The following is a 22380-nucleotide window of genomic DNA, read 5'->3' on the forward strand; positions in this document are numbered from 1 at the left end:
ATGAGCCTCGGCTGTCGGCTGGCCTTCTTAGCGCAGTAGGCAGCGCGTCAGTCTCATAATCTGAAGGTCCTGAGTTCAATCCTCAGAGAAGGCAAGACTGTGGCCTTTGTCACCGGATGTGTTTTCTTTCTCTCCGCGGGCAATAATAATTGCTTTGGACGGCTTCACGCCTGATTTGAACTGACCACACCAGAGCAAACGCGTTGCTGGAAGGTTTAACATCTGGGCGACACGTGCTCAACTTTTTTTTCTGCACAGCATTTTGTGAACTCACCATCGTGCTATCTGTGCAGCAGCAAAGACTGGAGCCACACGCAGGGTTCACGCGAGGGTCACACTGCTTGCGTCTCAAGCGTGTCCCCAGGAAAAGCACCGTGGAGAATGTGGGCATCGATCCCACTACCTCTCGCATGCTAAGCGAGCGCTCTACCATTTGAGCTAATTCCCCTACCATGTGCACTTGCTTAGCCCCCATGGTGCTTCGGAACGATGAGCTGAGAGCAGCAGGCGATTTCCTCTCGAGATTGCACGCTGTATTCAACCGAACAACGCGACGCGACTATCGACACATCCGAGCAGCAGCAGCAGCACGTGCGCGAAGTCTTCTGGAAAACACAGTGCCGCCGAAAGAATCGCCAGCGAGACGCTCTGAGATTCCAGAATCCAAACGAACCGATCGGCGCCAGCAGTCACAACAAGTGTGAGGTAGCACTCGAGAGCGCTGTCTGACTGATTGGAGACTTGCGACACGTTCAAGTGAGTGCTGACTGACTGCGTGGATCTGGCCGGAGACTTCAACTGCATCATTGATGCTGATGGACGATCCGGTGGGGGGGACAGTAAACCGGACGCTACGTCCAGGGCCCTGATGGAAACGGTCAAAGACGCCAAGCTGCACGACGTCTTCAGCGCCCCTGCAGACGGAGCGCAGCGTAGATACACCTGGTCACGGGCAGACGGGTCTATCCGCTCAAGGATAGATTACCTGTTTGTGTCCCGAACGCTCTCGGTCAGATCCACCGACGTCAAGCCGGTGTTCTTCTCTGACCACTGCCTCCTGCTGGCCGACTGTCACCTACAGGACGAACAGCGGGCGGGCAAGGGAACGTGGAAACTGAACACTAAGCTGTTGACCCCGGGAAACATCGAAGAGCTCAAGAGGGATTACGCAGGTTGGAGAACCGTGAAGCCCCTCTTTGAGTCTCCAGCGGACTGGTGGGAAACGGTAAAAGGGAACATCAAGAGGTTCTTTATCCTCAAAGGTGTCCAGGAGGCGAGAGAGAGGCGGGGAAAACTGTCCCAGCTCCAGGAAAGTATGCAGAACCTGCTCCTGCTGCAGACGATGGGGGTGGATGTCACGGAGGACCTCAAGGAGGTGAAGGGCCAGCAAGCCTCGCTCTTTGCCTCTGAGGCCTCCAGGATAATCTTCCGGTCCAGGGTCCGCTCGGTGGAGCAGGACGAGACGTGCTCACGTTTCTTCTTCCAGAAGGTGCACAAAGAGAGCTCCGTGCTCAGCAGCCTGAAGAAAGAAGATGGCTCGGTAACGTCATCTCAGGCTGACGTCATGAGGATCAGCAAATCCTTCTACGCCAGCCTGTATGACTCGAAGCCGACCGACAGCGCGGCCTCCCAGTCGTTCCTGTCCTCTATCACGGAGGTCCTAGATGACGGAACACGAGAGAGGCTGGACCAGCCGCTATCTCTGGATGAACTGACCAAGGCCCTCGAGTCCTTCGAAAAGAATAAAACTCCCGGAAGCGACGGCTTACCGGTCGAGGTTTATTCCGCTCTTTGGGACTCGATCGGCCAGGACCTGCTGGAGGTGTATGTCAGTATGCTCCGGGCAGGTACCATGAGTGAATCCATGAGGAAAGGCATCATCACCCTCGTCTACAAGCGGAAGGGGGAGAGGGAGGAAATTAGAAATTGGAGACCGATCTCACTGTTAAATGCAGACTACAAAATCCTGTCAAAGGTCATCGCCAACCGGGTCAGGTCTGCTCTGGGATCGGTGATCCACCCGGACCAAACCTGTGCTGTACCGGGCAGGAAGATCTCTGAGAGTCTCGCACTCCTCAGGGATACGATCGCCTACGTGCAGGACAGGGGGGTGGACACCTGCCTCATCAGCCTGGACCAGGAGAAAGCCTTTGACAGGATATCGCATACATATATGAGGGATGTCCTCTCCAAAATGGGCTTTGGGGAGGGAATCGGAAATTGGATCAGACTGCTCTACACCAACATTGTCAGTGCAGTCTCAATCAATGGGTGGGAATCAGATAGCTTCCCTGTAAGATCTGGAGTCAGGCAGGGATGCCCCCTCTCACCCGCCTTGTTTGTGTGTTGCATAGAGCCATTTGCCGAATCCATCAGGAAGGATGCGAGCCTGAGGGGGGTGACTATTCCTGGCAGCGGGGGCCTGCAGGTTAAGGCCTCCCTGTACATGGATGACGTCGCTGTTTTCTGCTCGGATCCGCTGTCCGTGCACAGACTCGTGTGCATCTGCGACCAGTTCGAACGGGCCTCGGGGGCCAAGGTAAACCGAGGCAAGAGCGAGGCCATGCTCTTCGGGAACTGGGCCGACCAATCCTCTATCCCCTTCACCGTCAGGACTGACCACCTGAAGGTGCTGGGTATTTGGTTCGGGGGGGCTGGGGCGTGCGCCAAGACCTGGGAGGAGCGGATCAGGAAGATGAGACAGAAACTAGGCAGATGGGGGCAACGGTCGCTCTCCATCGCGGGAAAAAACCTGGTCATCAGGTGTGAGGTACTCTCAGTATTGCTATATGTGGCACAGGTCTGGCCTATCCCCAGGACCTGTGCCGCCGCAGTCACCCGGGCCATCTTCCAATTCATTTGGAGATCAAAGATGGACCGGGTCCGAAGAGACTCAATGTACAAAGACCGGTGCAATGGGGGAAAAAACACGCCCAATGCCACCCTCACCCTGATGGCCACCTTTGTGTGTGGCTGCATCAAGCTGTGCGTGGATCCCCGGTACGCAAACACCAAGTGTCACTACGTACTGAGGTTCTACCTGTCCCCGGTGTTGCGAAGGATGGGCCTGGCCTCGCTGCCGCGGAACGCTCCGAGTAGTTGGACCGTTCCGTATCACCTGTCCTTCGTGGAGATATTTATGAGGAAAAACACCTTTGACCACAAGTCCATCAGGAAGTGGTCAGCACGTAGCGTCCTTGAGACCCTTCGGGAAAAGGAGAGGGCGGATCCTGTCGAGCGGTTCCCTGAGCAGACTGTCAAAGCCATTTGGCAGAATGCCTCATCGCCAGAACTTTCCAACAAGCACCAAGACGTGGCTTGGCTGGTGGTGAGAAGGGCTCTGCCTGTGAGATCCTTTATGCACGCCCGGACTCTCTGCCGCACCGCACGCTGCCCTCGAAGTGGCTGCGGGGGGGACGAGACTGTCACACACCTCCTTCTGGAATGTGCCTATGCAGAGGAAGTCTGGAGAGGAATGCAGTGGTGCTTGTCGAGGTTCGTCCCGAGCAGCGCCGTGACGCGGGACTCCGTGCTCTACGGCCTGTTCCCCGGGACTCACACCGAGACGAACATTAACTGCGCCTGGAGGATCATCAACTCGGTGAAGGACGCTCTCTGGGCGGTCCGAAACCTGTTGATCTTCCAGCTGAAGGAGTTGACCCCGACCGAGTGTTGCAGACTGGCACATTCCAAGGTCCAAGACTACGTGTTGAGGGACGCGCTGAAGCTTGGGGCAGCTGCCGCCAAGGCGCGGTGGGGAAAGACCACCGTGTAAGATCGGCCTGCCGAAAGAAGAACAGGGGGCCCATACAGACGTTTTTTTTTGGGCTCTGCTGATGCCTCAGCCAAATATATGTATATATACAAGATTGAAAAAATGCACAGGATTGTAAAGGACAAGAATAAAGTCGAATCTGTGTTTGTAAATATTGACATATGTATGGCATGATCCAATGTACAGACCATCAAATCATTTATGAATAAAGTATATTTTTGAAATAAAAAAAAAGTTGTGTTCCTCCAGAGGGCTCCCTGCTGCTCGTGGTTTGCAACTGCAGACGTCACAGCACACCAACAGGCAGACTTCTCTGAAGAAGAAGAAGAAGAAGAAGGTGTATTTTGGAGAAAGAGAACACTTGGGGCTGTTACCAGACGAAAAAAGAGGGCTTCTCCTTCATCCTCGTGAGCTGCAGCCCTGCGGTCAGGTTCCGCAAAGTGCTGCTTTCAGATACACGCCAAGCAGGCCGAGATGCAAAGAGCAACCGCCACTCGTCTGAAGCAGCACCCGCGAGCCCTGTCTGACCGGTAGGGCCTTTCCTAAGTGCTGACCTGCTCGGATGCGTTGCTGTTCAACTTGTGCAACTGTGGAAGTGGCACACCCCGTGCAGGCCAGATTTCATGAAGAGGAAACGAAGAGAAGTCCACAGGCAGTTTTCCGACAGGAATGGAAGACTCCTTCGTCCGGACGTTGACATAGTAAGTTGTCATCGAGCAGTTTAGAGCGCCGCTTCGCGGGAAAACTTTGCTTGAAAGGAGTCATAGAGTCATAGAGATGTACGTCACGGAAAGAGACCCTTCGGTCGGACCTTTCCGACCAGATATCCCATCCCAATCTAGTCGTACCTGCCGGCACGCGGGCCATATCCCTCCAAACCCTTCCTATTCATATAGCCACCCAGATGCCTTTTAAATATTGCAATTGCACTCGCCTCCGCCACTTCCTCTGGCAGCTCATTCCATACACGTACCACCCTCTGTGTGAAAAAGGTGCCCCTTAGTTCTCTTTCATATCTTTTCCCTCTCACCCTAAACCTCTGCCCTCTAGTGCTGGTCTCCCGCACCCCAGGGAAAAGACTTTCTCTCTTTATCCGATCTATACGCCTCATGATTTTATATCAACCATACAAATATCTCAGCAAGGGGCCCAGCAATCACTTCCTTAGCTTCCCCCAGACCTGATCAGGTCCTGGGCATTGATCCACTTGTACGCGCTTCAAGGCATCCAGCATTCCTCCTCTGCAATGTGGACAATTTTCAAGATGTCACCATCCATTTCCCTATATTCTATACTTCTCCCTACATTCTATCCTTTTTCACAGTAAACACTGATGCAAAATACTCGTTTAGTATCGGCCCAGCCTCTCCTGCGGCTCGACACAAAGGCCGCTGTGCTGATCCCCGAGGGGCCCTATTCTCTCCCTAGTCACCCTTTTGTCCTTATAATGTATTTGCAAAAACCCTTTGGATTTTCCTTAACTCTATCTGCCAAAGCTATCTCAGGTCCCCTTTTTACCCTCCTGATTTCCCTACTGTCTTTACACTCTTGTACGGATTCACTCGATCTATCCTGTCTATACCTGACAAGTGCTTCCTTCTTTTCCTTAAGCAAACCCTCATTTTCTTAGGCTCTTTGGTAAACGGAAGCACCTCCCTTCTTGCCTGCATGGAGTGCTGAGCAAAGGATCTCAGTGCCCTGTGACGTGGCTCTCCAGTAGCGGAGCCATCGAGACAAAGAAGTGAAAGGCTTTGCCGAATGTTGCCTGCCAAGCGCAAGACATGCCGGGCTTTGCCGAGCTCCTGACGCCACGGCTCTGCGGTACCGCGAGTGGGCCGTGTCTCTGCACGGGCCAGAGCCCAGCATGTAACGGGCGACGTGCGTGATTGTGGATTGAAAGCCGATATCCTGGCCTCACTGGAGCTGCAGCTTTCTGACGAGGGTTGCTCTGTGGCTCGCGGCACCTTGAAAACCGGCCTATTTGGGCACGCGGTTTGAGCCTCGGCTGTCGGCTGGCCTTCTTTGCGCAGTAGGCAGCGCGTCAGTCTCATAATCTGAAGGTCCTGAATTCAATCCTCAGAGAAGGCAAGACTGTGGCCTTTGTCACCGGACGTGTTTTCTTTCTCTCCGCGGGCAATAATTATTGCTTTGGACGGCTTCACGCCTGATTTGAACTGACCACACCAGAGCAAACGCGTTGCTGGAAGGTTTAACATCTGGGCGACACGTGCTCAGCTTTTTTTTCTGCACAGCATTTTGTGAACTCACCATCGTGCTATCTGTGCAGCAGCAAAGACTGGAGCCACACGCAGGGTTCACGCGAGGGTCACACTGCTTGCGTCTCAAGCGTGTCCCCAGGACAAGCACTGTGGAGAATGTGGGCATCGATCCCACTACCTCTCGCATGCTAAGCGAGCGCTCTACCATTTGAGCTAATTCCCCTACAACGTGCACTTGCTTAGCCCCCATGGTGCTTCGGAACGATGAGCTGAGAGCAGCAGGCGATTTCCTCTCGAGATTGCACGCTGTATTCAACCGAACAACGCGACGCGACTATCGACACATCCGAGCAGCAGCAGCAGCACGTGCGCGAAGTCTTCTGGAAAACACAGTGCCGCCGAAAGAATCGCCAGCGAGACGCTCTGAGATTCCAGAATCCAAACGAACCGATCGGCGCCAGCAGTCACAACAAGTGTGAGGTAGCACTCGAGAGCGCTGTCTGACTGATTGGAGACTTGCGACACGTTCAAGTGAGTGCTGACTGACTGCGTGGATGTTGTGTTCCTCCAGAGGGCTCCCTGCTGCTCGTGGTTTGCAACTGCAGACGTCACAGCACACCAACAGGCAGACTTCTCTGAAGAAGAAGAAGGTGTAATTTGGAGAAAGAGAACACTTGGGGCTGTTACCAGACGAAAAAAGAGGGCTTCTCCTTCATCCTCGTGAGCTGCAGCCCTGCGGTCAGGTTCCGCAAAGTGCTGCTTTCAGATACACGCCAAGCAGGCCGAGATGCAAAGAGCAACCGCCACTCGTCTGAAGCAGCACCCGCGAGCCCTGTCTGACCGGTAGGGCCTTTCCTAAGTGCTGACCTGCTGGGATGCGTTGCCGTTCAACTTGTGCAACTGTGGAAGTGGCACACCCCGTGCAGGCCAGATTTCATGAAGAGGAAACGAAGAGAAGTCCACAGGCAGTTTTCCGACAGGAATGGAAGACTCCTTCGTCCGGACGTTGACATAGTAAGTTGTCATCGAGCAGTTTAGAGCGCCGCTTCGCGGGAAAACTTTGCTTGAAAGGAGTCATAGAGTCATAGAGATGTACGTCACGGAAAGAGACCCGTCGGTCGGACCTTTCCGACCAGATATCCCATCCCAATCTAGTCGTACCTGCCGGCACCCGGGCCATATCCCTCCAAACCCTTCCTATTCATATAGCCACCCAGATGCCTTTTAAATATTGCAATTGTACTCGCCTCCGCCACTTCCTCTGGCAGCTCATTCCATACACGTACCACCCTCTGTGTGAAAAAGGTGCCCCTTAGTTCTCTTTCATATCTTTTCCCTCTCACCCTAAACCTCTGCCCTCTAGTGCTGGTCTCCCGCACCCCAGGGAAAAGACTTTCTCTCTTTATCCGATCTATACGCCTCATGATTTTATATCAACCATACAAATATCTCAGCAAGGGGCCCAGCAGTCACTTCCTTAGCTTCCCCCAGACCTGATCAGGTCCTGGGCATTGATCCACTTGTACGCGCTTCAAGGCATCCAGCATTCCTCCTCTGCAATGTGGACAATTTTCAAGATGTCACCATCCATTTCCCTATATTCTATACTTCTCCCTACATTCTATCCTTTTCCACAGTAAACACTGATGCAAAATACTCGTTTAGTATCGGCCCAGCCTCTCCTGCGGCTCGACACAAAGGCCGCTGTGCTGATCCCCGAGGGGCCCTATTCTCTCCCTAGTCACCCTTTTGTCCTTATAATGTATTTGCAAAAACCCTTTGGATTTTCCTTAACTCTATCTGCCAAAGCTATCTCAGGTCCCCTTTTTACCCTCCTGATTTCCCTACTGTCTTTACACTCTTGTACGGATTCACTCGATCTATCCTGTCTATACCTGACAAGTGCTTCCTTCTTTTCCTTAAGCAAACCCTGATTTTCTTAGGCTCTTTGGTAAACGGAAGCACCTCCCTTCTTGCCTGCATGGAGTGCTGAGCAAAGGATCTTAGTGCCCTGTGACGTGGCTCTCCAGTAGCGGAGCCATCGAGACAAAGAAGTGAAAGGCTTTGCCGAATGTTGCCTGCCAAGCGCAAGACATGCCGGGCTTTGCCGAGCTCCTGACGCCACGGCTCTGCGGTACCGCGAGTGGGCCGTGTCTCTGCACGGGCCAGAGCCCAGCATGTAACGGGCGACGTGCGTGATTGTGGATTGAAAGCCGATATCCTGGCCTCACTGGAGCTGCAGCTTTCTGACGAGGGTTGCTCTGTGGCTCGCGGCACCTTGAAAACCGGCCTATTTGGGCACGCGGTTTGAGCCTCGGCTGTCGGCTGGCCTTCTTTGCGCAGTAGGCAGCGCGTCAGTCTCATAATCTGAAGGTCCTGAATTCAATCCTCAGAGAAGGCAAGACTGTGGCCTTTGTCACCGGACGTGTTTTCTTTCTCTCCGCGGGCAATAATAATTGCTTTGGACGGCTTCACGCCTGATTTGAACTGACCACACCAGAGCAAACGCGTTGCTGGAAGGTTTAACATCTGGGCGACACGTGCTCAACTTTTTTTTCTGCACAGCATTTTGTAAACTCACCATCGTGCTATCTGTGCAGCAGCAAAGACTGGAGCCACACGCAGGGTTCACGCGAGTGTCACACTGCTTGCGTCTCAAGCGTGTCCCCAGGAAAAGCACTGTGGAGAATGTGGGCATCGATCCCACTACCTCTCGCATGCGAAGCGAGCGCTCTACCATTTGAGCTAATTCCCCTACGACGTGCACTTGCTTAGCCCCCATGGTGCTTCGGAACGATGAGCTGAGAGCAGCAGGTGATTTCCTCTCGAGATTGCACGCTGTATTCAACCGAACAACGCGACGCGACTATCGACACATCCGAGCAGCAGCAGCAGCAGCACGTGCGCGAAGTCTTCTGGAAAACACGGTGCCGCCGAAAGAATCGCCAGCGAGACGCTCTGAGATTCCAGAATCCAAACGAACCGATCGGCGCCAGCAGTCACAACAAGTGTGAGGTAGCACTCGAGAGCGCTGTCTGACTGATTGGAGACTTGCGACACGTTCAAGTGAGTGCTGACTGACTGCGTGGATGTTGTGTTCCTCCAGAGGGCTCCCTGCTGCTCGTGGTTTGCAACTGCAGACGTCACAGCACACCAACAGGCAGACTTCTCTGAAGAAGAAGAAGAAGAAGAAGAAGGTGTATTTTGGAGAAAGAGAACACTTGGCGCTGTTACCAGACAAAAAAAGAGGGCTTCTCCTTCATCCTCGTGAGCTGCAGCCCTGCGGTCAGGTTCCGCAAAGTGCTGCTTTCAGATACACGCCAAGCAGGCCGAGATGCAAAGAGCAACCGCCACTCGTCTGAAGCAGCACCCGCGAGCCCTGTCTGACCGGTAGGGCCTTTCCTAAGTGCTGACCTGCTCGGATGCGTTGCTGTTCAACTTGTGCAACTGTGGAAGTGGCACACCCCGTGCAGGCCAGATTTCATGAAGAGGAAACGAAGAGAAGTCCACAGGCAGTTTTCCGACAGGAATGGAAGACTCCTTCGTCCGGACGTTGACATAGTAAGTTGTCATCGAGCAGTTTAGAGCGCCGCTTCGCGGGAAAACTTTGCTTGAAAGGAGTCATAGAGTCATAGAGATGTACGTCACGGAAAGAGACCCGTCGGTCGGACCTTTCCGACCAGATATCCCATCCCAATCTAGTCGTACCTGCCGGCACCCGGGCCATATCCCTCCAAACCCTTCCTATTCATATAGCCACCCAGATGCCTTTTAAATGTTGCAATTGCACTCGCCTCCGCCACTTCCTCTGGCAGCTCATTCCATACACGTACCACCCTCGGTGTGAAAAAGGTGCCCCTTAGTTCTCTTTCATATCTTTTCCCTCTCACCCTAAACCTCTGCCCTCTAGTGCTGGTCTCCCGCACCCCAGGGAAAAGACTTTCTCTCTTTATCCGATCTATACGCCTCATGATTTTATATCAACCATACAAATATCTCAGCAAGGGGCCCAGCAGTCACTTCCTTAGCTTCCCCCAGACCTGATCAGGTCCTGGGCATTGATCCACTTGTACGCGCTTCAAGGCATCCAGCATTCCTCCTCTGCAATGTGGACAATTTTCAAGATGTCACCATCCATTTCCCTATATTCTATACTTCTCCCTACATTCTATCCTTTTCCACAGTAAACACTGATGCAAAATACTCGTTTAGTATCGGCCCAGCCTCTCCTGCGGCTCGGCACAAAGGCCGCTGTGCTGATCCTCGAGGGGCCCTATTCTCTCCCTAGTCACCCTTTTGTCCTTATAATGTATTTGCAAAATCCCTTTGGATTTTCCTTAACTCTATCTGCCAAAACTATCTCAGGTCCCCTTTTTACCCTCCTGATTTCCCTACTGTCTTTACACTCTTGTACGGATTCACTCGATCTATCCTGTCTATACCTGACATGTGCTTCCTTCTTTTCCTGAAGCAAACCCTCATTTTCTTAGGCTCTTTGGTAAACGGAAGCACCTCCCTTCTTGCCTGCATGGAGTGCTGAGCAAAGGATCTTAGTGCGCTGTGACGTGGCTCTCCAGCAGCGGAGCCATCGAGACAAAGAAGTGAAAGGCTTTGCCGAATGTTGCCTGCCAAGCGCAAGACATACCGGGCTTTGCCGAGCTCCTGACGCCACGGCTCTGCGGTACCGCGAGTGGGCCGTGTCTCTGCACGGGCCAGAGCCCAGCATGTAACGGGCGAGGTGCGTGATTGTGGATTGAAAGCCGATATCCTGGCCTCACTGGAGCTGCAGCTTTCTGACGAGGGTTGCTCTGTGGCTCGCGGCACCTTGAAAACCGGCCTATTTGGGCACGCGGTATGAGCCTCGGCTGTCGGCTGGCCTTCTTAGCGCAGTAGGTAGCGCGTCAGTCTCATAATCTGAAGGTCCTGAGTTCAATCCTCAGAGAAGGCAAGACTGTGGCCATTGTCACCGGACGTGTTTTCTTTCTCTCCGCGGGCAATAATAATTGCTTTGGACGGCTTCACGCCTGATTTGAACTGACCACACCAGAGCAAACGCGTTGCTGGAAGGTTTAACATCTGGGCGACACGTGCTCAACTTTTTTTTCTGCACAGCATTTTGTAAACTCACCATCGTGCTATCTGTGCAGCAGCAAAGACTGGAGCCACACGCAGGGTTCACGCGAGTGTCACACTGCTTGCGTCTCAAGCGTGTCCCCAGGAAAAGCACTGTGGAGAATGTGGGCATCGATCCCACTACCTCTCGCATGCGAAGCGAGCGCTCTACCATTTGAGCTAATTCCCCTACGACGTGCACTTGCTTAGCCCCCATGGTGCTTCGGAACGATGAGCTGAGAGCAGCAGGTGATTTCCTCTCGAGATTGCACGCTGTATTCAACCGAACAACGCGACGCGACTATCGACACATCCGAGCAGCAGCAGCAGCAGCACGTGCGCGAAGTCTTCTGGAAAACACGGTGCCGCCGAAAGAATCGCCAGCGAGACGCTCTGAGATTCCAGAATCCAAACGAACCGATCGGCGCCAGCAGTCACAACAAGTGTGAGGTAGCACTCGAGAGCGCTGTCTGACTGATTGGAGACTTGCGACACGTTCAAGTGAGTGCTGACTGACTGCGTGGATGTTGTGTTCCTCCAGAGGGCTCCCTGCTGCTCGTGGTTTGCAACTGCAGACGTCACAGCACACCAACAGGCAGACTTCTCTGAAGAAGAAGAAGAAGAAGAAGAAGGTGTATTTTGGAGAAAGAGAACACTTGGCGCTGTTACCAGACAAAAAAAGAGGGCTTCTCCTTCATCCTCGTGAGCTGCAGCCCTGCGGTCAGGTTCCGCAAAGTGCTGCTTTCAGATACACGCCAAGCAGGCCGAGATGCAAAGAGCAACCGCCACTCGTCTGAAGCAGCACCCGCGAGCCCTGTCTGACCGGTAGGGCCTTTCCTAAGTGCTGACCTGCTCGGATGCGTTGCTGTTCAACTTGTGCAACTGTGGAAGTGGCACACCCCGTGCAGGCCAGATTTCATGAAGAGGAAACGAAGAGAAGTCCACAGGCAGTTTTCCGACAGGAATGGAAGACTCCTTCGTCCGGACGTTGACATAGTAAGTTGTCATCGAGCAGTTTAGAGCGCCGCTTCGCGGGAAAACTTTGCTTGAAAGGAGTCATAGAGTCATAGAGATGTACGTCACGGAAAGAGACCCGTCGGTCGGACCTTTCCGACCAGATATCCCATCCCAATCTAGTCGTACCTGCCGGCACCCGGGCCATATCCCTCCAAACCCTTCCTATTCATATAGCCACCCAGATGCCTTTTAAATGTTGCAATTGCACTCGCCTCCGCCACTTCCTCTGGCAGCTCATTCCATACACGTACCACCCTCGGTGTGAAAAAGGTGCCCCTTAGTTCTCTTTCATATCTTTTCCCTCTCACCCTAAACCTCTGCCCTCTAGTGCTGGTCTCCCGCACCCCAGGGAAAAGACTTTCTCTCTTTATCCGATCTATACGCCTCATGATTTTATATCAACCATACAAATATCTCAGCAAGGGGCCCAGCAGTCACTTCCTTAGCTTCCCCCAGACCTGATCAGGTCCTGGGCATTGATCCACTTGTACGCGCTTCAAGGCATCCAGCATTCCTCCTCTGCAATGTGGACAATTTTCAAGATGTCACCATCCATTTCCCTATATTCTATACTTCTCCCTACATTCTATCCTTTTCCACAGTAAACACTGATGCAAAATACTCGTTTAGTATCGGCCCAGCCTCTCCTGCGGCTCGGCACAAAGGCCGCTGTGCTGATCCTCGAGGGGCCCTATTCTCTCCCTAGTCACCCTTTTGTCCTTATAATGTATTTGCAAAATCCCTTTGGATTTTCCTTAACTCTATCTGCCAAAACTATCTCAGGTCCCCTTTTTACCCTCCTGATTTCCCTACTGTCTTTACACTCTTGTACGGATTCACTCGATCTATCCTGTCTATACCTGACATGTGCTTCCTTCTTTTCCTGAAGCAAACCCTCATTTTCTTAGGCTCTTTGGTAAACGGAAGCACCTCCCTTCTTGCCTGCATGGAGTGCTGAGCAAAGGATCTTAGTGCGCTGTGACGTGGCTCTCCAGCAGCGGAGCCATCGAGACAAAGAAGTGAAAGGCTTTGCCGAATGTTGCCTGCCAAGCGCAAGACATACCGGGCTTTGCCGAGCTCCTGACGCCACGGCTCTGCGGTACCGCGAGTGGGCCGTGTCTCTGCACGGGCCAGAGCCCAGCATGTAACGGGCGAGGTGCGTGATTGTGGATTGAAAGCCGATATCCTGGCCTCACTGGAGCTGCAGCTTTCTGACGAGGGTTGCTCTGTGGCTCGCGGCACCTTGAAAACCGGCCTATTTGGGCACGCGGTATGAGCCTCGGCTGTCGGCTGGCCTTCTTAGCGCAGTAGGTAGCGCGTCAGTCTCATAATCTGAAGGTCCTGAGTTCAATCCTCAGAGAAGGCAAGACTGTGGCCTTTGTCACCGGACGTGTTTTCTTTCTCTCCGCGGGCAATAATAATTGCTTTGGACGGCTTCACGCCTGATTTGAACTGACCACACCAGAGCAAACGCGTTGCTGGAAGGTTTAACATCTGGGCGACACGTGCTCAACTTTTTTTTCTGCACAGCATTTTGTAAACTCACCATCGTGCTATCTGTGCAGCAGCAAAGACTGGAGCCACACGCAGGGTTCACGCGAGGGTCACACTGCTTGCGTCTCAAGCGTGTCCCCAGGAAAAGCACTGTGGAGAATGTGGGCATCGATCCCACTACCTCTCGCATGCGAAGCGAGCGCTCTACCATTTGAGCTAATTCCCCTACGACGTGCACTTGCTTAGCCCCCATGGTGCTTCGGAACGATGAGCTGAGAGCAGCAGGTGATTTCCTCTCGAGATTGCACGCTGTATTCAACCGAACAACGCGACGCGACTATCGACACATCCGAGCAGCAGCAGCAGCAGCACGTGCGCGAAGTCTTCTGGAAAACACGGTGCCGCGGAAAGAATCGCCAGCGAGACGCTCTGAGATTCCAGAATCCAAACGAACCGATCGGCGCCAGCAGTCACAACAAGTGTGAGGTAGCACTCGAGAGCGCTGTCTGACTGATTGGAGACTTGCGACACGTTCAAGTGAGTGCTGACTGACTGCGTGGATGTTGTGTTCCTCCAGAGGGCTCCCTGCTGCTCGTGGTTTGCAACTGCAGACGTCACAGCACACCAACAGGCAGACTTCTCTGAAGAAGAAGAAGAAGAAGAAGAAGAAGAAGGTGTATTTTGGAGAAAGAGAACACTTGGGGCTGTTACCAGACGAAAAAAGAGGGCTTCTCCTTCATCCTCGTGAGCTGCAGCCCTGCGGTCAGGTTCCGCAAAGTGCTGCTTTCAGATACACGCCAAGCAGGCCGAGATGCAAAGAGCAACCGCCACTCGTCTGAAGCAGCACCCGCGAGCCCTGTCTGACCGGTAGGGCCTTTCCTAAGTGCTGACCTGCTCGGATGCGTTGCTGTTCAACTTGTGCAACTGTGGAAGTGGCACACCCCGTGCAGGCCAGATTTCATGAAGAGGAAACGAAGAGAAGTCCACAGGCAGTTTTCCGACAGGAATGGAAGACTCCTTCGTCCGGACGTTGACATAGTAAGTTGTCATCGAGCAGTTTAGAGCGCCGCTTCGCGGGAAAACTTTGCTTGAAAGGAGTCATAGAGTCATAGAGATGTACGTCACGGAAAGAGACCCGTCGGTCGGACCTTTCCGACCAGATATCCCATCCCAATCTAGTCGTACCTGCCGGCACCCGGGCCATATCCCTCCAAACCCTTCCTATTCATATAGCCACCCAGATGCCTTTTAAATGTTGCAATTGCACTCGCCTCCGCCACTTCCTCTGGCAGCTCATTCCATACACGTACCACCCTCTGTGTGAAAAAGGTGCCCCTTAGTTCTCTTTCATATCTTTTCCCTCTCACCCTAAACCTCTGCCCTCTAGTGCTGGTCTCCCGCACCCCAGGGAAAAGACTTTCTTTCTTTATCCGATCTATACGCCTCATGATTTTATATCAACCATACAAATATCTCAGCAAGGGGCCCAGCAGTCACTTCCTTAGCTTCCCCCAGACCTGATCAGGTCCTGGGCATTGATCCACTTGTACGCGCTTCAAGGCATCCAGCATTCCTCCTCTGCAATGTGGACAATTTTCAAGATGTCACCATCCATTTCCCTATATTCTATACTTCTCCCTACATTCTATCCTTTTCCACAGTAAACACTGATGCAAAATACTCGTTTAGTATCGGCCCAGCCTCTCCTGCGGCTCGGCACAAAGGCCGCTGTGCTGATCCTCGAGGGGCCCTATTCTCTCCCTAGTCACCCTTTTGTCCTTATAATGTATTTGCAAAATCCCTTTGGATTTTCCTTAACTCTCTCTGCCAAAACTATCTCAGGTCCCCTTTTTACCCTCCTGATTTCCCTACTGTCTTTACACTCTTGTACGGATTCACTCGATCTATCCTGTCTATACCTGACATGTGCTTCCTTCTTTTCCTGAAGCAAACCCTCATTTTCTTAGGCTCTTTGGTAAACGGAAGCACCTCCCTTCTTGCCTGCATGGAGTGCTGAGCAAAGGATCTTAGTGCGCTGTGACGTGGCTCTCCAGCAGCGGAGCCATCGAGACAAAGAAGTGAAAGGCTTTGCCGAATGTTGCCTGCCAAGCGCAAGACATACCGGGCTTTGCCGAGCTCCTGACGCCACGGCTCTGCGGTACCGCGAGTGGGCCGTGTCTCTGCACGGGCCAGAGCCCAGCATGTAACGGGCGAGGTGCGTGATTGTGGATTGAAAGCCGATATCCTGGCCTCACTGGAGCTGCAGCTTTCTGACGAGGGTTGCTCTGTGGCTCGCGGCACCTTGAAAACCGGCCTATTTGGGCACGCGGTATGAGCCTCGGCTGTTGGCTGGCCTTCTTAGCGCAGTAGGCAGCGCGTCAGTCTCATAATCTGAAGGTCCTGAGTTCAATCCTCAGAGAAGGCAAGACTGTGGCCTTTGTCACCGGACGTGTTTTCTTTCTCTCCGCGGGCAATAATAATTGCTTTGGACGGCTTCACGCCTGATTTGAACTGACCACACCTGAGCAAACGCGTTGCTGGAAGGTTTAACATCTGGGCGACACGTGCTCAACTTTTTTTTCTGCACAGCATTTTGTAAACTCACCATCGTGCTATCTGTGCAGCAGCAAAGACTGGAGCCACACGCAGGGTTCACGCGAGGGTCACACTGCTTGCGTCTCAAGCGTGTCCCCAGGAAAAGCACTGTGGAGAATGTGGACATCGATCCCACTACCTCTCGCATGCGAAGCGAGCGCTCTACCATTTGAGCTAATTCCCCTACGACGTGCACTTGCTTAGCCCCCATGGTGCTTCGGAACGATGAGCTGAGAGCAGCAGGTGATTTCCTCTCGAGATTGCACGCTGTATTCAACCGAACAACGCGACGCGACTATCGACACATCCGAGCAGCAGCAGCAGCAGCACGTGCGCGAAGTCTTCTGGAAAACACGGTGCCGCCGAAAGAATCGCCAGCGAGACGCTCTGAGATTCCAGAATCCAAACGAACCGATCGGCGCCAGCAGTCACAACAAGTGTGAGGTAGCACTCGAGAGCGCTGTCTGACTGATTGGAGACTTGCGACACGTTCAAGTGAGTGCTGACTGACTGCGTGGATGTTGTGTTCCTCCAGAGGGCTCCCTGCTGCTCGTGGTTTGCAACTGCAGACGTCACAGCACACCAACAGGCAGACTTCTCTGAAGAAGAAGAAGAAGAAGAAGGTGTATTTTGGAGAAAGAGAACACTTGGGGCTGTTACCAGACGAAAAAAGAGGGCTTCTCCTTCATCCTCGTGAGCTGCAGCCCTGCGGTCAGGTTCCGCAAAGTGCTGCTTTCAGATACACGCCAAGCAGGCCGAGATGCAAAGAGCAACCGCCACTCGTCTGAAGCAGCACCCGCGAGCCCTGTCTGACCGGTAGGGCCTTTCCTAAGTGCTGACCTGCTCGGATGCGTTGCTGTTCAACTTGTGCAACTGTGGAAGTGGCACACCCCGTGCAGGCCAGATTTCATGAAGAGGAAACGAAGAGAAGTCCACAGGCAGTTTTCCGACAGGAATGGAAGACTCCTTCGTCCGGACGTTGACATAGTAAGTTGTCATCGAGCAGTTTAGAGCGCCGCTTCGCGGGAAAACTTTGCTTGAAAGGAGTCATAGAGTCATAGAGATGTACGTCACGGAAAGAGACCCGTCGGTCGGACCTTTCCGACCAGATATCCCATCCCAATCTAGTCGTACCTGCCGGCACCCGGGCCATATCCCTCCAAACCCTTCCTATTCATATAGCCACCCAGATGCCTTTTAAATATTGCAATTGTACTCGCCTCCGCCACTTCCTCTGGCAGCTCATTCCATACACGTACCACCCTCTGTGTGAAAAAGGTGCCCCTTAGTTCTCTTTCATATCTTTTCCCTCTCACCCTAAACCTCTGCTCTCTAGTGCTGGTCTCCCGCACCCCAGGGAAAAGACTTTCTCTCTTTATCCGATCTATACGCCTCATGATTTTATATCAACCATACAAATATCTCAGCAAGGGGCCCAGCAGTCACTTCCTTAGCTTCCCCCAGACCTGATCAGGTCCTGGGCATTGATCCACTTGTACGCGCTTCAAGGCATCCAGCATTCCTCCTCTGCAATGTGGACAATTTTCAAGATGTCACCATCCATTTCCCTATATTCTATACTTCTCCCTACATTCTATCCTTTTCCACAGTAAACACTGATGCAAAATACTCGTTTAGTATCGGCCCAGCCTCTCCTGCGGCTCGGCACAAAGGCCGCTGTGCTGATCCTCGAGGGGCCCTATTCTCTCCCTAGTCACCCTTTTGTCCTTATAATGTATTTGCAAAATCCCTTTGGATTTTCCTTAACTCTCTCTGCCAAAACTATCTCAGGTCCCCTTTTTACCCTCCTGATTTCCCTACTGTCTTTACACTCTTGTACGGATTCACTCGATCTATCCTGTCTATACCTGACATGTGCTTCCTTCTTTTCCTGAAGCAAACCCTCATTTTCTTAGGCTCTTTGGTAAACGGAAGCACCTCCCTTCTTGCCTGCATGGAGTGCTGAGCAAAGGATCTTAGTGCGCTGTGACGTGGCTCTCCAGCAGCGGAGCCATCGAGACAAAGAAGTGAAAGGCTTTGCCGAATGTTGCCTGCCAAGCGCAAGACATACCGGGCTTTGCCGAGCTCCTGACGCCACGGCTCTGCGGTACCGCGAGTGGGCAGTGTCTCTGCACGGGCCAGAGCCCAGCATGTAACGGGCGAGGTGCGTGATTGTGGATTGAAAGCCGATATCCTGGCCTCACTGGAGCTGCAGCTTTCTGACGAGGGTTGCTCTGTGGCTCGCGGCACCTTGAAAACCGGCCTATTTGGGCACGCGGTATGAGCCTCGGCTGTCGGCTGGCCTTCTTAGCGCAGTAGGCAGCGCGTCAGTCTCATAATCTGAAGGTCCTGAGTTCAATCCTCAGAGAAGGCAAGACTGTGGCCTTTGTCACCGGACGTGTTTTCTTTCTCTCCGCGGGCAATAATAATTGCTTTGGACGGCTTCACGCCTGATTTGAACTGACCACACCAGAGCAAACGCGTTGCTGGAAGGTTTAACATCTGGGCGACACGTGCTCAACTTTTTTTTCTGCACAGCATTTTGTAAACTCACCATCGTGCTATCTGTGCAGCAGCAAAGACTGGAGCCACACGCAGGGTTCACGCGAGGGTCACACTGCTTGCGTCTCAAGCGTGTCCCCAGGAAAAGCACTGTGGAGAATGTGGACATCGATCCCACTACCTCTCGCATGCGAAGCGAGCGCTCTACCATTTGAGCTAATTCCCCTACGACGTGCACTTGCTTAGCCCCCATGGTGCTTCGGAACGATGAGCTGAGAGCAGCAGGTGATTTCCTCTCGAGATTGCACGCTGTATTCAACCGAACAACGCGACGCGACTATCGACACATCCGAGCAGCAGCAGCAGCAGCACGTGCGCGAAGTCTTCTGGAAAACACGGTGCCGCCGAAAGAATCGCCAGCGAGACGCTCTGAGATTCCAGAATCCAAACGAACCGATCGGCGCCAGCAGTCACAACAAGTGTGAGGTAGCACTCGAGAGCGCTGTCTGACTGATTGGAGACTTGCGACACGTTCAAGTGAGTGCTGACTGACTGCGTGGATGTTGTGTTCCTCCAGAGGGCTCCCTGCTGCTCGTGGTTTGCAACTGCAGACGTCACAGCACACCAACAGGCAGACTTCTCTGAAGAAGAAGAAGAAGAAGAAGGTGTATTTTGGAGAAAGAGAACACTTGGGGCTGTTACCAGACGAAAAAAGAGGGCTTCTCCTTCATCCTCGTGAGCTGCAGCCCTGCGGTCAGGTTCCGCAAAGTGCTGCTTTCAGATACACGCCAAGCAGGCCGAGATGCAAAGAGCAACCGCCACTCGTCTGAAGCAGCACCCGCGAGCCCTGTCTGACCGGTAGGGCCTTTCCTAAGTGCTGACCTGCTCGGATGCGTTGCTGTTCAACTTGTGCAACTGTGGAAGTGGCACACCCCGTGCAGGCCAGATTTCATGAAGAGGAAACGAAGAGAAGTCCACAGGCAGTTTTCCGACAGGAATGGAAGACTCCTTCGTCCGGACATTGACATAGTAAGTTGTCATCGAGCAGTTTAGAGCGCCGCTTCGCGGGAAAACTTTGCTTGAAAGGAGTCATAGAGTCATAGAGATGTACGTCACGGAAAGAGACCCGTCGGTCGGACCTTTCCGACCAGATATCCCATCCCAATCTAGTCGTACCTGCCGGCACCCGGGCCATATCCCTCCAAACCCTTCCTATTCATATAGCCACCCAGATGCCTTTTAAATATTGCAATTGTACTCGCCTCCGCCACTTCCTCTGGCAGCTCATTCCATACACGTACCACCCTCTGTGTGAAAAAGGTGCCCCTTAGTTCTCTTTCATATCTTTTCCCTCTCACCCTAAACCTCTGCTCTCTAGTGCTGGTCTCCCGCACCCCAGGGAAAAGACTTTCTCTCTTTATCCGATCTATACGCCTCATGATTTTATATCAACCATACAAATATCTCAGCAAGGGGCCCAGCAGTCACTTCCTTAGCTTCCCCCAGACCTGATCAGGTCCTGGGCATTGATCCACTTGTACGCGCTTCAAGGCATCCAGCATTCCTCCTCTGCAATGTGGACAATTTTCAAGATGTCACCATCCATTTCCCTATATTCTATACTTCTCCCTACATTCTATCCTTTTCCACAGTAAACACTGATGCAAAATACTCGTTTAGTATCGGCCCAGCCTCTCCTGCGGCTCGGCACAAAGGCCGCTGTGCTGATCCTCGAGGGGCCCTATTCTCTCCCTAGTCACCCTTTTGTCCTTATAATGTATTTGCAAAATCCCTTTGGATTTTCCTTAACTCTCTCTGCCAAAACTATCTCAGGTCCCCTTTTTACCCTCCTGATTTCCCTACTGTCTTTACACTCTTGTACGGATTCACTCGATCTATCCTGTCTATACCTGACATGTGCTTCCTTCTTTTCCTGAAGCAAACCCTCATTTTCTTAGGCTCTTTGGTAAACGGAAGCACCTCCCTTCTTGCCTGCATGGAGTGCTGAGCAAAGGATCTTAGTGCGCTGTGACGTGGCTCTCCAGCAGCGGAGCCATCGAGACAAAGAAGTGAAAGGCTTTGCCGAATGTTGCCTGCCAAGCGCAAGACATACCGGGCTTTGCCGAGCTCCTGACGCCACGGCTCTGCGGTACCGCGAGTGGGCCGTGTCTCTGCACGGGCCAGAGCCCAGCATGTAACGGGCGAGGTGCGTGATTGTGGATTGAAAGCCGATATCCTGGCCTCACTGGAGCTGCAGCTTTCTGACGAGGGTTGCTCTGTGGCTCGCGGCACCTTGAAAACCGGCCTATTTGGGCACGCGGTATGAGCCTCGGCTGTCGGCTGGCCTTCTTAGCGCAGTAGGCAGCGCGTCAGTCTCATAATCTGAAAGTCCTGAGTTCAATCCTCAGAGAAGGCAAGACTGTGGCCTTTGTCACCGGACGTGTTTTCTTTCTCTCCGCGGGCAATAATAATTGCTTTGGACGGCTTCACGCCTGATTTGAACTGACCACACCAGAGCAAACGCGTTGCTGGAAGGTTTAACATCTGGGCGACACGTGCTCAACTTTTTTTTCTGCACAGCATTTTGTAAACTCACCATCGTGCTATCTGTGCAGCAGCAAAGACTGGAGCCACACGCAGGGTTCACGCGAGGGTCACACTGCTTGCGTCTCAAGCGTGTCCCCAGGAAAAGCACTGTGGAGAATGTGGACATCGATCCCACTACCTCTCGCATGCGAAGCGAGCGCTCTACCATTTGAGCTAATTCCCCTACGACGTGCACTTGCTTAGCCCCCATGGTGCTTCGGAACGATGAGCTGAGAGCAGCAGGTGATTTCCTCTCGAGATTGCACGCTGTATTCAACCGAACAACGCGACGCGACTATCGACACATCCGAGCAGCAGCAGCAGCAGCACGTGCGCGAAGTCTTCTGGAAAACACGGTGCCGCCGAAAGAATCGCCAGCGATACGCTCTGAGATTCCAGAATCCAAACGAACCGATCGGCGCCAGCAGTCACAACAAGTGTGAGGTAGCACTCGAGAGCGCTGTCTGACTGATTGGAGACTTGCGACACGTTCAAGTGAGTGCTGACTGACTGCGTGGATGTTGTGTTCCTCCAGAGGGCTCCCTGCTGCTCGTGGTTTGCAACTGCAGACGTCACAGCACACCAACAGGCAGACTTCTCTGAAGAAGAAGAAGAAGAAGAAGGTGTATTTTGGAGAAAGAGAACACTTGGGGCTGTTACCAGACGAAAAAAGAGGGCTTCTCCTTCATCCTCGTGAGCTGCAGCCCTGCGGTCAGGTTCCGCAAAGTGCTGCTTTCAGATACACGCCAAGCAGGCCGAGATGCAAAGAGCAACCGCCACTCGTCTGAAGCAGCACCCGCGAGCCCTGTCTGACCGGTAGGGCCTTTCCTAAGTGCTGACCTGCTCGGATGCGTTGCTGTTCAACTTGTGCAACTGTGGAAGTGGCACACCCCGTGCAGGCCAGATTTCATGAAGAGGAAACGAAGAGAAGTCCACAGGCAGTTTTCCGACAGGAATGGAAGACTCCTTCGTCCGGACATTGACATAGTAAGTTGTCATCGAGCAGTTTAGAGCGCCGCTTCGCGGGAAAACTTTGCTTGAAAGGAGTCATAGAGTCATAGAGATGTACGTCACGGAAAG

General features: G+C 52.9%; 13 non-coding genes across 13 annotated transcripts; 8 read left to right on the forward strand and 5 right to left on the reverse strand.

The window, feature by feature from the left end:
* Positions 1 to 21: 21 nt before the first annotated feature.
* trnam-cau (transfer RNA methionine (anticodon CAU)) lies at positions 22 to 94 on the forward strand. The gene has a single exon. It is a non-coding gene; the product is annotated as a tRNA-Met (tRNA).
* Positions 95 to 375: 281 nt separating this feature from the next.
* trnaa-agc (transfer RNA alanine (anticodon AGC)) lies at positions 376 to 448 on the reverse strand. Its single transcript has one exon. It is a non-coding gene; the product is annotated as a tRNA-Ala (tRNA).
* Positions 449 to 5790: 5342 nt separating this feature from the next.
* trnam-cau (transfer RNA methionine (anticodon CAU)) lies at positions 5791 to 5863 on the forward strand. Its single transcript has one exon. It is a non-coding gene; the product is annotated as a tRNA-Met (tRNA).
* Positions 5864 to 6144: 281 nt separating this feature from the next.
* Positions 6145 to 6217, reverse strand: trnaa-agc (transfer RNA alanine (anticodon AGC)). Its single transcript has one exon. It is a non-coding gene; the product is annotated as a tRNA-Ala (tRNA).
* A 2105-nt stretch (positions 6218 to 8322) lies between these two features.
* trnam-cau (transfer RNA methionine (anticodon CAU)) lies at positions 8323 to 8395 on the forward strand. The gene has a single exon. It is a non-coding gene; the product is annotated as a tRNA-Met (tRNA).
* Positions 8396 to 8676: 281 nt separating this feature from the next.
* trnaa-cgc (transfer RNA alanine (anticodon CGC)) lies at positions 8677 to 8749 on the reverse strand. Its single transcript has one exon. It is a non-coding gene; the product is annotated as a tRNA-Ala (tRNA).
* A 2120-nt stretch (positions 8750 to 10869) lies between these two features.
* Positions 10870 to 10942, forward strand: trnam-cau (transfer RNA methionine (anticodon CAU)). Its single transcript has one exon. It is a non-coding gene; the product is annotated as a tRNA-Met (tRNA).
* Positions 10943 to 11223: 281 nt separating this feature from the next.
* trnaa-cgc (transfer RNA alanine (anticodon CGC)) lies at positions 11224 to 11296 on the reverse strand. Its single transcript has one exon. It is a non-coding gene; the product is annotated as a tRNA-Ala (tRNA).
* Positions 11297 to 13416: 2120 nt separating this feature from the next.
* Positions 13417 to 13489, forward strand: trnam-cau (transfer RNA methionine (anticodon CAU)). The gene has a single exon. It is a non-coding gene; the product is annotated as a tRNA-Met (tRNA).
* A 281-nt stretch (positions 13490 to 13770) lies between these two features.
* On the reverse strand, positions 13771 to 13843 carry trnaa-cgc (transfer RNA alanine (anticodon CGC)). The gene has a single exon. It is a non-coding gene; the product is annotated as a tRNA-Ala (tRNA).
* Positions 13844 to 15969: 2126 nt separating this feature from the next.
* On the forward strand, positions 15970 to 16042 carry trnam-cau (transfer RNA methionine (anticodon CAU)). Its single transcript has one exon. It is a non-coding gene; the product is annotated as a tRNA-Met (tRNA).
* A 2471-nt stretch (positions 16043 to 18513) lies between these two features.
* trnam-cau (transfer RNA methionine (anticodon CAU)) lies at positions 18514 to 18586 on the forward strand. The gene has a single exon. It is a non-coding gene; the product is annotated as a tRNA-Met (tRNA).
* A 2471-nt stretch (positions 18587 to 21057) lies between these two features.
* trnam-cau (transfer RNA methionine (anticodon CAU)) lies at positions 21058 to 21130 on the forward strand. Its single transcript has one exon. It is a non-coding gene; the product is annotated as a tRNA-Met (tRNA).
* Positions 21131 to 22380: the final 1250 nt, after the last annotated feature.

This window comes from Chiloscyllium punctatum, chromosome 5 (genome assembly GCF_047496795.1).
Source record: "Chiloscyllium punctatum isolate Juve2018m chromosome 5, sChiPun1.3, whole genome shotgun sequence".
NCBI lineage: Eukaryota > Metazoa > Chordata > Chondrichthyes > Orectolobiformes > Hemiscylliidae > Chiloscyllium > Chiloscyllium punctatum.